The sequence below is a fragment of the Pinus tabuliformis genome, chromosome 5_2 (genome assembly GCF_031772625.1).
Source record: "Pinus tabuliformis cultivar Carrire ecotype Pingquan chromosome 5_2, CPIR1, whole genome shotgun sequence".
Taxonomy (NCBI): Eukaryota; Viridiplantae; Streptophyta; class Pinopsida; order Pinales; family Pinaceae; genus Pinus; species Pinus tabuliformis.
The window spans coordinates 1,024,339,679-1,024,354,187 of NC_142306.1; the positions used below are offsets into that span (position 1 = coordinate 1,024,339,679).

Genomic DNA, 14,509 nt, shown 5'->3' on the forward strand with positions numbered 1-14,509 from the left:
CTCCAAAATTTTGAAACGCTTTCTAAGTATTCAATATTTTTGAGTGATTTCGATAGGAAATGGTTTTTCTTTTAATTTGACACATTCATTTACTTTCAATTTTCTAATTTTGGATTTAAAATATCTTGTTGTGTCATCCAAGATTCCCACTAGATTCATTCCTCACACATGTCACGACCAAAGTAGTTTAAAGGAGTTTGAGGACCCATTTTTGTCATTTTGTACAAGTCACCCTATAGTTCATCTCACACGCACCTAAGAATGTAACTTGCCAAATTCAGCACCCATCATAATGGCCTCCTCATCCACTAGGAACTCTACCAATATCCAATTGAAGGGAATGAAAAATGAAGCATATTGTTATTATGATGATGCCAGTGCCAGGGACCCAGTCATAGTAGAATTGGACATGAGAAAGGTCATGCGTGTTTTGGTTGGGTAGGTAGGACCATTAACTGTGTCAATTGTTTTGAGGAGCCATAGGACCCGCTTATGAACCAAACGCGAGAGCTAGAAATTCCCAAGATAGAGCTCCTCTAGGCCAAGGAACAGATCAAGAAAATCGAAACCAAATTGGATCTTTTGAAGAGAGAGTGTGCTAACAAACCTTCCCTTGAAGAAGTTAGGAAAATAACACGGGGATGAATAATAAAGATAGTAAGTAAGCATTGGAATTAGCTAGAATTAATCCAATAAATGATCAAGGCTATTAGAAGCATCCACAAAGAAATGGAAGTCATTAAGAGCACTATTTATGATTCTCCCTCTAAAGCAGAAGTGATTATAGACTTTCTTAATCAAGTGCCTAAGGAAGAGGTGGTGAGGGTAAAAATAAATAAGTATGAATGGGTAGAAAGGGCTAAATTAGATGATGAGAAAGAAGGAATTGGTGATGTTGGTCAAGGATGAAATAGAGGCACTAACAAAGGAAATAGAAGGTTTCAAAAAGAAATGAAAAGTGATCTATTGAAACGGACTTCTAACCTTCTTTGACAATGATGGATACCTGTATCCCAGGGAATCTTTCATACAAATATTGATTATAATAAAATAATATCATAAGGGCTTCAGAGAAAAGGGTCTTGTCTTTCATGGAAAGAAAATTGTGAAATTGTATGATAATCATTTTGATTTTTGATTTTGATTTTTTATATTGAAGTATATTTTCAAGGAGAAAGGAAGAGCTGATTGTAATGCCCTACTTAATATTATCATGCAAATTTTATTAGTGTGTAAATTACCTGAAAATATTGACTTATAATTATCAAGAAATATTGGTACATACCTACATTGGTGAAACTATAAATTTATTACTGATATACATTTTATTATTGTTATTATTCAATTCCCAACTTGTCTTCTCAAATTTAAATTTTGATAGGATATGGTCTCCTTCCATTTCTTCCAATTTAAATATCCATATCTCCAAAATGTCCTCTCAAATTTACTTGGGAGAAGATATGGTAAGAAAAGTCAAATGAAAGGATGAGGGGGTAGTTATGACATTAATGATAGGTGTTTGTGGTGGTTGGGAGAAAGAGGCATAAAAGGGGAAGGATGATGGGAGGAGAGGGGGATCCTTGGTTTTGGTTTTGGAGGAATTTTTTTTGGGAGGAAGGTGGAGAAAAGAGAAGGGAGAGAAGGAGAGTGTTTGTTTAACTTGGACACACTATATCTAGTTGGACTTGGGCTCAGAGGGCCAGGGAACCTGTGGAGATTCCCTGGGCTAGGAAATACTTCCTAGTTGGCTGGGAGGAAAATCCAGTCAGGTACTTAAGAGGAGCATCCCAACAGAGTTAGGAGCTCAGGAGCATCTCAACTAAGCTATTGTAACATGTATTCCTCTATTTATTGATTACTTATGTAAATGGCTGCAATGAAATTCTTACTTATTAAATTTGTGGTAAATAAATTTTAATGGTATATTATCATCAAATAAATGTTTAGATAGAAATAAGTTATTTCCCATTTTTTGTATTCAAAATTAGAGAAATTTAGTTTTAGTTAGAGGACCTTAAGAGTGAGCCTCACACATGGTATCAGAGCTAGTTTCAAAATCTAGACCAAAAACCCACTAGACCCAAATCTCCGCTAAAAGAGTTTATAACCCTCAAAGTTACTTGTAAGCATTTTGATTATAAAAATTATGTGGAACTGATTTCATTTAAGACTAAATTAATGATTTTTTTTTCATTCTACCAGCAATTTAGAACTTCTTTTATCACTGCCATGTGTATCCTTAACTGCATCACTCTGATCTCTTGCCTTTCCCTGCTCAAATTCTCATAATTGGGTGGCCCATTGACACAAACATCACACAATCCACATTTAGTCTAAATCAAATCCTCTCCAGAGTACTGTACAATAATCTTAGCTCTACAAGATGTGGTAGAAACACCATATTTGAAACACTCTAACAACATATTAAGTGCCTTCTGCATTTGTTTTGCATTTCTTTTACTCGTCAATCGAGAAGGAAGTATTTTCATGTTAAAATGTAAAGAGCAATCTTCTAGCAACCCATCTCTTCTAGCTCTCCCAGCTTCTTAGTAATAAGATTCCAAGCTCTGTGGCCAACCATAATGAATAATTCGCCGCACATTTGCCTTATCAATTCCCATCCCAAAAGCAATAGTTGCAACAACCACCTGTAGTTTATCATGATGAAACTATTCATGGACTTGCCTCAACTGGTTCTTTTGGCAACTTTGCATGATAAGTTGCAGCCTTCACACCAGACTTGCTAAGAAATTTCGCTATCATTTCTATCTCTTTTCTTGTGGGTGTGTATATGATACTTGGACCCGATCCTAGTATAGGGAGTTCCTCAACCAATACAGTTTCAAAAGAACCACTTTCTGGTTCTAAATGGTGGTCTTCTTTAAAAATAGATCCTTCAAATTCACCAAATGTCACATCAAAGTCTTCATCCATATGCTCATCAACCTCATCCTCAAGGTATTCGACTATCATACTCTGACCTTTACAAGTATATCATCCATCTTTTATTAAATTGGTTTTTGAAATGATATCATCAACATCAGTCTCCTCTTCATTGCTATCTGATTCATTTGAGGATGTTTCATCTGAATCAGAATCAATTTCCCTTGTAGATTCCTTGCTCCTCTTTATAGAATCCTTTTAAAATTCAACTCTTGCCTTGTTATTCTTTGACGGGGCCCCTTGTCGAGTATAACTATCAATTATATCTTGAAAATATAGTTTGTAAGATGATGGACAAGTGGTCTGGCTATGATGCACGAAGGACCTCAAATTTGGTCTGAAAAACGATGACAAAACAATTTTTGTGTCTGACTTCATGCCCAGAGAATTCATAATGTCTTCTCGAACACGATGTGTAGTTGTAGTAGTAAGTGCCATAATCAGTATATGATGCTTTACCGACTCAACATTGCTTACTTGAAATTTTTCTCTCAATACAGACAAGCGCCTGTAATCAGGTCGAAAATCATGACCCCATTTGGATACACAATGAACTTTGTCAGTAGAAAAAAGAGTAATACCACGACTTTCTGCAAGCTTCTGTAATGACCCAATTACTCGTAGAAGTGTCTCTAGACAGACATAAATAATGTCATACATGCCTACCATAGCTCTATCCTCAATTCTTTTTTCAACTTGCCTTGAACCAAGGAAACAAGTAGAAACTCCATGTTTTGCCAGCTTCAAGCATTGATCATGCATAAGGCTGATTAATGGAGATACCACCACTACAACTTTCCCAGTCAATAATGCAGGAAGATGGAAGAAAATGGATTTTCTTGAGCCTATGTTGCAAGAACGAGGTAGTCTTGATGACATGCCCATGCCTTCTGTTGTTCCTTCAGAAACCAATTTCCTAGTTGTGGGGAAATTGTGCTTAAGACATTAATAAATATTATTTACTATCACTTATTGTTTGTTGTGTTATCAAATGAAGGACCTGGAAAACTTGGTCTTTAACTCTTAATACATGTATGACCAAAAAATCTCAGAATGTTATTTATTGCTAGATACAAATGATGAATGAAGAGATTTTGAAGCAGAAGTTAAAGATAATATGTTGATCTTTCACAGAAACTACTATTTGTAACTTAGAGGAACTATGATAATGAGAATTGAATTATAGACAATATGCTGGTATTTCACATAAGCTATTATCTATAACTTAGAAAGGAAGTGAGGACTTCAAGTATAGGAGCACTCTTTTAAGGAATTTTAAATGTACGTAAGCAAATAAAGACTTGTAACTTCATTACTATACTTGAAAAGAAGAAAACATAGCATGAAACATGACAGAGAAGCTTACAAAATTATATGCAACAACTCATGGAAACTTCTGATTCTCTCATTGATCAACGATGATATCAGGAATGCAGTGGTCTCATCTCCGGGTTCTCCAAAATTCCAACCCTTTCTTAGTAAATTTTCCTCTTTTTATACATTGTGGAACAGTTGTTGATTTCTGAAACTGCCCAAACTATCTAACTATTTTTCTAACTATATGAAGTAAAAACTATTAAAGAATTTTACAGAGGGTAAAAGACACCTCAAAGAGCATGAAATAAAAAGAACATATCTGGATTCAGAATGGGATGATAATTATTTTCTTGCTCTGTTGATCCACTGCCGATTCCTCTGTAAAAGCCCTAATGATGCTTAATTCGTTTTAGCCGCAATGAAATGCATTTAGTTTGTATAATCCTGGGCTTACACAGGCATTCTGATTGGCCAAAATGCAAAGAAACGTGCCAGACTATCTTCCTCTTCAGGTTTGGCTTTAACCCTAATTTTCGACTTTACACAGTGAAATTAACACAAACCTTTGATTAATACGGAACTCAAAAGAGTTAATTCTGCTTTATAAACCTGTCAAATCGGCTCGTACAATGTTCTGTTGACTTCCGCTGCAAATCAAAATCGGCCCGAAAATCCCTTTAAAACTTAACTTAGGCCGCATAACTATGAAAATGTTGGAATTATGCGTAAATCTTTCATATCTGTGCTTTTCTATTGTAAACCTTTTATAATGAAAATATATGATAAAGCATGCCTTTTCCGCTTCCAATACAGGCTCAGCACAATTTCCAAGGTATACTTTCCCGTCAATTCATCCCCACCATTGATCTATGCTTTTCAGATCAGACGATCTGTAAAGGTTTAGGGCAAGACATAAGCCTGGAGAATACCCGCCCGAAATGGGCAGTTTTCTCTCCCCATCTGGTTGCTACGTGTCGAACAATAAGTGGAATCGGGTGAATTCCAAATAAAACCATATACCACTTTTGCTCCACCCAAAAACCTGCCTTATAACTTGAAAATTGCCTTTTTTCACGCCTTGCGGACTTGCCGGACTTATATAACATAATATATATCACTATTGGATCCGGCCCGCAATCGGCATGTCATATATATATATATAAAGTGCTATGGGATGATCGTGGACCCATTGGGGCTTTAAAATATAATATATATATGCTTCAAATCCGGTCTTTCTATTATAATCCTTTATAATCGAACTTCATATAAAACTATGTAAACAAAGTATATATGGATATCAAATAAAATCTTTACAACCTGCGATAAGACGGATGCGTTGAATTATAAAGTATAGCACATAAACTATCGGGTCCAGAATCCCCATCGCCCATCGCAATCAGCAAAGGAACCTACATAAAGGCTTTTCGAACCCGCCAGAGTTATTGAATACAATCAATATATATATATATATATATATATATATATATATATATATATATATATATATATATATATATATATATATATATATATATATATATATATATCTATATATATATATATATATATATATATATATATATATATATATATCAGGTCCGGCCCTTATCGTTGATCGCGGTCTACGGGGTCATATACATATAATATAAGCGCTCTGTGTTGTCTTGGACCTGCCTTCATTATAAAATATGACATATAAAACATCCGGGTCCGAAACCCAATCACAAATCGCAATTGGCGCTTGTCTGCGGAACCAACCATCCATAACCATTGCGGACCCGCCGAACTTTTAAACGCAACATATATTATTTCGGGTTCGGTGTTAATGCTTTAACACTTGTTTCCATTTGTAAAATCCGATATATTTCTTCATTTCTTTTATGTGTTGATTCCGATATACAACGTATTACATCTCCCTCTTGCCTTATCTTTTTTCAAAATATTTTTCAAGTGATTTTTTGAATGAAACAATGAATGAAACAAACAACAAAATACATGTTACAGCATTTGGCACCACCTGGGGATAGTGTTTTTGCCACAGAAGCACTAAGAACTGTAGATCATTGCCTTCACTTCGGGCATGGAGTCATATATTGCTTTGCACAAACTAAAAAACTATGGCATTTGTACAATGATTTCACTCTGGTATTCACAATGAAATGAAGCTTATTCTTTAGAAATGGAAGTAGTGTTTTAAGTATTGCCCATTAACAGGCAGCTATATAATTTCACCATTAAGATTCTCAAGGATGAAGGTATTATTGGATCTCACTTTAGAAATTCTAAAAGGACCATACTAGAGAGGATCAAACTTCCCATGTTTTCCCTTATCTTATCTTTTGGTATCCCATCTCAATACTAAATCTACATTTTTGAAATCAATTTCCTTGGCTTTCGTGTCAAAAATATTTTTCATCTTGGATTGATACATAATCAAGTTTTCTCTTACCTTGTCCCTATTCTCACTTAGCTCCACCACTTTGTTCATTCTTCTTATCAAAGCATTTGGTTCTTCTTTCGCCTCTTGAATCATTGCAATCATTGGCTTTACAAGTTGACTTGGAAACAAAGCCTGAGTTCCATATACTAATTCAAAAGGTGATTTCCCTATAGATCTTCTTGTATTTACTCTAGAAGCCCACATAGAAAACTTTAACATAGAATCCCAATCTCTTTGATTTTTTGCAATGGTTTTCTTAAGGATCTTCATCAAAGTTTTGTTAGTAGATTTAGCTAATCCATTTCCCTAAGGATGGTAAGCGGTTGAATGGGACAAAATAACATTATACTTGTGACAAAAAGCAATGAACTTACTTGAGTTGAAGACTTGAGCATTGTCTGTTATAATTTTAACAGGGCATCCTAATCTGTTGAAAATATTTTATTCTAGGAACTTCATTACTATCTGATCATTTGCTCTCTTAGTAGGAATTGCCTCTACCCATTTGGTGAAGTAATCAATTGCTGTGAGAAACCACCTGTGTTGTCTGCTTGAAGGTGGATTGATTTCTCCAACAAAGTCCAATCCCCATTGCCTAAATGGCTCCTCTATGAAAACTGGAATCAAAGGTAAAGGGGCTAATCTCTTCTTCTCAGCAAAATGCTGACACTTCTGACAACTTCTAACAAACTTATATGTATCACCAAATAAAGTAGGCCAAAAAAATCCTACCTGAAGGATCTTATGTGCAATTACTTTCCAATTTTAATGTCCTCCACAAAACCCCTCATGATAATCTTTGATTGTTTCTATAAATTCATCCTTTGTTAAACATAACAATAGAAATCTAGCAGGATCCTTCTAGTACAATCTGCCTTCCACAATTACATATGGTTGTGCCTTTATCCTTATTTCCCTATACTTTGTTCTATATAAGGATTGGGGACAAGAAAGAAAGCACAAATAATGAATTATATGCTTATACCATTCTGAACACAAAAATTTGTACCTGATCTTCATACCTGGATCTTGCTCTCCTTCACTTTCTTCAGCTACTTTTTCATCCAAAAGTGCCAACAAATTAATTCCCAATGCCTGAAAGTTTGATTCTGTTAACATTTTTTCCAATCCTTGTCCTTTCACCAACTTTGTGGGTTTTATGTCCAAATCATATTCCTGGATCTTCGCAATCCACTTTCCTCTTCTACCTTCTACATCTCCCTGTAGTAATACATCTTTCACTGTAGCATTTGGCACATAAGAAATGATTTGGGAGTGCAATACATACGTTCTAAAAGCTTTCAGGGCTTTTACCAAAGCATACACCTGTTTCTCAAGAATATTATATTTCAGCTCATAATCTCTAAGAATCTTACTGAAGAATGCAATTGGTTGCTCTCTCTCTTAATCATTCTTCTGCAGTAAGACAATAGCTATTGAGCTTGATGATGCAAATGAAAAAATTTTGCAAATGAAAAAATTTGGAAAGGATTTTGGTAATCAAGATTGATTAAGACTGGAGCTACCTGTAATGCCTCTTTAATCCTAGAAAATGATTCTCTAGCTTCTTTGGTCCAACTCACTTCATTCTCATTTTTTAGTATATTAGTAATTTCTTTTAAAAAAATTTCATAGTTGGATACAAATCTTCTCAGGAAGTTTATCTTTCCCAGAAAATTTTGAATATCCTTTTTATTCCTGGGCAATGGTATTTCCTGCACAACTTGTACTTTGGCTGGATCTATCTTCACTACTTCTCTGGAAACAATGTGTCCCAATAGTTTTCCTTCTTGCAGAGAAAAAATGGATTTCTTGGGATTTAAGGAAAGTCCAAATATTCTACATTTATCAAAAGTCCTCTTCAAATGATCCAAATTTTCTTCATCAGACTTTGAGAAAACAATAATATCATCTAGAATATATTACTACAAACTTATCTCCAACAAAAGCAATGTCCATAGCCCTTTGAAATGTAGCACTTGCATTCATTAATCTGAAAGGAATTATGGCATACATAAATGTTCCCCAGGGGGTTGTGAACGTTGTTTTCTATTGATCATCCTTATCCATAGCCACCTAGTTATAACCAGAAAATCCATCTAGCATTGACATTCTAAGAGATCCTGTTACCTTTTGCAGCACATGATCCATCTTAGGCAATGGATAGTTATCTTTCAAAGAAGCCCTGTTGAGATTTTTGAAGTCCACACACAACCTTATTTCTCCATTTTTCTTTCTCACAAGTACTAGATTAGCCACCCAATCAGAATACCTGAGTGGGACAATGATTTTGGCATCAAGCAACTTCTTGACCTCCTTTTCAATTGATGGTAGAAACAAAGGATTTATTTGTCTAAGCTTCTGTTTGTAGGGTTTAACCCCCTCCTTCAAAGGACTCTTATGCTGAATAATATTTACATCATAGGTTTTGAGATCTTCATATGACCATGCGAAGACATCAACATAATTCTTGAAAAGTTTAATATATCTTTCTTGAAAATTAGGTGAAACTATAGGATATAATTTGACTAACAAGGGATTCTCTTGAGTTCCAATGTTATGATCCTGAATATGTTTATCCTGTGAGATTTTCCCTGACTCCATAGCTACATCATTGGAATTAAAAAGCCTTTCAAGAGGAACAAGTCCCTTTGGCAGAATATTATATTTCAATTGAAGATCTTCTGATTTTCTATTGAATCTTTTAAGCCACAGGCTCCTGCAATTTCTGTTGTCTCTTCTTCGTCCTGATCAATTTTTGTGCCCTGGAACTCTTCAACCATAGTAAAAAACTCCTTAATCTGTTGGTCATCTTCAAAAACTTTCTAGTTCTTAAAATTATCAGGAACAGAAGGTCTGTGTCTCATTTCTACCTCATATCTTAGTCTTGGATTAATAGGAGGCTTGAAAGTGCTAGCAGCCACAGCCAATGAATCTGCCAATCTATTCTCATATCTTGGAATGAATTGAATGTTAAAAGCTTCAAATAAGTTTTCAATCAAATCCCATACCTCATTTCTATATGCCCTGAGCCTAGGATGCTTTGTTTGGCAGTGATATTTTATCTGCTTAATAATTAGCTCTGAATATCCAAAAGCATAAATTGACTTGATTCCATCTATTTGGCTGTTTGTAGAGCAAAATCAAGGACTCATATTCTGCCACATTGTTAGTTGCCTTGAACTCTAATTTGAAATAAAAAGGGAAGATATTACCTTCAGGTGAAATTAGAACAAAAACAACACCTATTCCTTCCTTGGAATAAGCTCCATCAAAGAAACATTTCCACACTTCTTCCTTTTCTATCTCTGTAATTACATTGGCTGAAGCACATTGATTCTGACTATCTTCAGCCAGCTCTACATTATCATGTAGTGTGAAACAAGCAAAGTCGTCCTTCTCCTGACTATATACAGGTGAATTTCTTGCTCTGTTTTTTGTAATTGTCTTTAGAAACCTAGTTTCTCTGTACAATCTCCTCTCCTCCCCACCAAAAATCGGTATAACAACATATGTAAAATCTAGTTTCAAAACACCTCCCAATTTAGCCCCCCAAGACCTAGATAAAAGGATTCCAAATCTAGCAGTAATATCTGCTACTACAACATCCATGACCAAGCTTCTAGCTAGAATTTGGGCTAGTGACATTGCCAGATCCTTATAAACCCCCCAGACCCTTGACCTTGTTTGAATCAAAAGAATACAAATCCTTGTAAGGTTTGGTCACTTGTAGATTTAGTTGCTTCATCACTAACAGAGGCATAAGATTATGTGAAGCTCCCGAATCAAACATACAATTATGTAGGAGGAAATCATGAACCAATAGGGAAATATAAAAAGGAGGTATTGAAGAATCTACTTCCTCTACATGTGGACCAAAAACCACTACTGGTTTGTCTTCCTGCAGATTTACAGTGTCACTCTCATTTTCTTTTAAATTAACAAACTCAGCAATCTCCTTTTGATAAGTAGGTGTTTTTGTCAACTCTATAAGGGGAACTTGTATTCATACCTTTTCCAACTCCTTGGTAAGACTAAACAAGTGACCTTGTTTAGTAATATTTTCATTCTCGTCTTCACCTTTCTTCGTGACTGGAATTATTTGAGGAATTGAAACAAGTTTCTCCAAAGGAATTTTTCCAGTTTGATCTTGAGAAGACTCACCTCGAAGTATTTGTATCTTTCCATTTGAATTTTGTTGTTGCTTTCCTTTATTTACTTGTTTTTCAGGCTGAGATTATTGTGGAGTCACCTTTGGTGAGGGAGTTGAAACTTGCTTGTCACTTTCATTTTCTTGATTTCTTGATCTTTTCCTAGATCTCAGGTCATATTTATTATGTAGTTAAGCTTGCATAAAATCAGAGAATTGTTTCCAATATTCATCAATTTCATTTTCATCATGAATAGCATCTGCTTCATCATACACATACTCTTCTCCTTCAATGCTGAGTTCATCTTCATCAACTACAAAAAATGTAGAAATTTGATCTTTAGGTTGTTCTTCACTAGGATCTGCTTCTATATATAATTGTGCTTGAATTTGATTTTGATCTTTTCTTTCCTTTTGCAAGATTTTCAAAGGTTGTCTTCTGAATTTGAGATTAAAGTTCTTATTATACTGTGTTTGTCTCTGAGAGTTCTTATTCTCTAACTCTAACCTATTTAACTTATCTAACATAGTTTTAATTACATTACACATATCCTCCAATGATTGACTTTGAGAGGATTCTATCTTTGCCTTTCCCTTGTCTTGGGTAGGCTGTGCTTCTGGTGCTTTTCCTGCGGCCACCCGATTCGCTTATATCTCTAAGGCATCTGTTTGAATTTGATCAAGGGTTGGAGCTCTTCTTTCCCTTAATGTGAATCCAAAATTTGATTCAAAAGCCCCTGCAAAAGTTATTTTTGCACCAGCAGGAGGAGGCTTAATCTCTGCTGGGAGACTATTGTACAATTTGTTAAATCTTCTGACAAATTCGGCCACAGTTTCATCAGACTTCTTCTTTATGGCATTAAAATATATTAATGAATATCCATGGTCTCTTTTTTCTCCCCATCTCTGAATAAACACACGTTCCATCTCTTCCCAAGAAGGAATGGTATTATTGGGAAGTCCTTTGAACCATTTCCTTGCTTCTCCATCCAGGGACTGAACAAAAAGTCTTAGAAAAACATCTAAATATTCAACATTTAGGCTTTCTGAAAAATTAAAAAATACTACTACATGAGTCTCTGTTGTCTGTTCATCTTCTCCTTAAGAACGTGGAAGAGTTTTAAGGTAATCATGTGGCATTTGATTGAAAGGTTGTGGTAGTTGAAGAGGTGCATACCTATTCACTAAGAATGTATGTGTTGCCATGTTTACTGAACTTTGGTTACCAACAGATGTGGAACTTGATTGTGAGGTAAATGGAATGTGCACAGGAGGTAATGTGGTTATTGGTTGAGGTTGAATAATTACAGCAGGTAAATGAAAAGTAACAGACTCAAAAGATTGGTCTTGATAGCTAGGTTCCTGAAATGAAGATAATGAAAAATATGACTCTCTATTAGATGAATGTTCAGATAAGTTGCTGCTTGATGCAGACAATGTAGGAATTGCTCTAGTTGGAATCTTAGACCTTCCAACCCTCTTAGAAAATAGCCTTTTAGGATCTGAAAGAGCTTGAACCTTCTTTTGTGAAGTGTCTGATCTTGTATGGGGCCTTCTTGAAGCCAGGTTATTGATTTGACTGAAATCAACCAAATATTTCCTCCTCACTGAAAAACCAGAGGAAAATATTGAAACCCACGGAAAAATCTTCTTATCTTCTCTCCCCGGCAGTGGTGCCAATTAATGTTGTTCCTTAAGAAACCAATTTCCTGGCTGTGGGGAAATTGTGCTTAAGACATTAATAAATATTATTTACTGTCACTTATTGTTTGTTGTGTTCTCAAATGAAGGACCTGGAAAACTTGGTCTTTAACTCTTAATACATGTATAACCAGAACATCTCAAAATGCCATTTGTTGCTAGATATAAATGATGAATGAAGAAAGTTTGAAGGAGAAGTTAAAGATAATATGCTGATCTTTCACAGAAACTACTATCTGTAACTTAGAGGAACTATGATAATGAGAACTACATTATAGACAATATGTTGGACTTTCATAGAAACCGTTATCTATAACTTAGAAAGGAAGCGAGGAGTTCAAGTATAAGAGTGCTCTTTTAAGGAATTTTAACTTTATCTACATAAGCAAATAAAGACTTGCAGCTTCATTACTATACTTAAAAAGAAGAAAACATAGCATGACACATGACATAGAAGCTTACAAAATTATATACAACAACTCATGGAAACTTCTGATTCTTTCATTAATCAATGATGATATCAGGAATACAATGGCCTCGTCTCCGGGTTCTCCAAAATTCCAACCCTTTCTTTGTAAATTTTCCTCTTTTTATACATTGTGGAACAGTTGTTGATTTCTGAAACTACTTTTCTAACTATATGAAGTAAAAACTATTACAGAATTTTACAGAGGGTAAAAGACACCTCAAAGAGCATGAAATAAAAAGAACATAACTCGATTCAGAAGGGGATGATAACTGTTGTCTTGCTCTGTTGATCTGCTGCCGAATTCCTCTGTAAATGCCTAATGATGCTTAATTCATTTTAGCCATAATGAAACACGTTTAGTTTGTATAATCCTGGGCTTACACGAACATTCTGATTGGCCAAAATGCAAAGAAACGTACCAGACTGTCTTCCTCTTTAGCTTTGGATCCAACCCTAATTTTCCACTTTACACAGCGAAATTAACGCAAACCTTTGATTAATACGGAACTCAAAAGAGTTAATTATGCTTTATAAACCTGTCAAAACCACTCGTACAACATTCCGTTGACTTCCGCCGCAAATCGCAATTGGCCCGAAAATCCCTATAAAACTTAACTTAGGCCGCATAACTATGAAAATGTTGGAATTATGCATAAATCTTTCATATTTGTGCTTTTCTATCGTAAACCTTTTATAATGAAAATATATGATAAAAATGCTTTTTTTCGCTTCCAATATGGGCTCAACACAATTTCTGAGGTATACTTTCCCACCGATTCATCCCCACCGTTGATCTACGCTTTTCAGATCAGATGGTTTGTAAAGGTTTTGGGCGAGACATAAGCCTAAAAAATACGCACCCGAAGTGGCCGGTTTGCTCTCCCCACCTGGCTGCTACGTGTCAAACAATAAGTGGAATCGGGTGAATTCCAAATAAAACCATTTACCGCTTTTGCTCTGCCCAAAAACCTACCTTATAACTTGAAAACTACCTTTTTACATGCCTTGCGGACCTGCCGGACTTATATAACATAATATATATCACTATCAGATCCGGCCCATAATTAGCATGTCATATATATATAAAGTGCTATGAGATGATCGCAGACCTGTCGGGGCTATATATATATATATATATATATATATATATATATATATATATATATATATATATATATATATATATATATATATATATATATATATGCTTCAAATCCAGCCTTTCTATTATAATCCTTTATAATAGAAATTCATATAAATCAGTGTAAAAAAATATATATGAATATCAAATAAAATATTTACAACCCATGATAAGACAGACGCGCTAAATTATAAAGTATAGCACATAAACTATCAAGTCCAGAATCCCCATCGCCCATCGCAATTGGCAAAGGAACCTGCATAAAGGCTTTTCAGACCTGCCAGAGTTATTGAATACTATATATATATATATATATATATATATATATATATAGATATTCAAGTCCGA

At 34.9% G+C, this 14,509-nt stretch overlaps 1 pseudogene; it reads right to left on the reverse strand.

Annotated features, from left to right (window-relative positions):
* Nucleotides 1-2,195: 2,195 nt before the first annotated feature.
* On the reverse strand, nt 2,196-14,399 carry LOC149162738 (ATP-dependent DNA helicase Q-like SIM pseudogene; annotated as a pseudogene).
* Nucleotides 14,400-14,509: the final 110 nt, after the last annotated feature.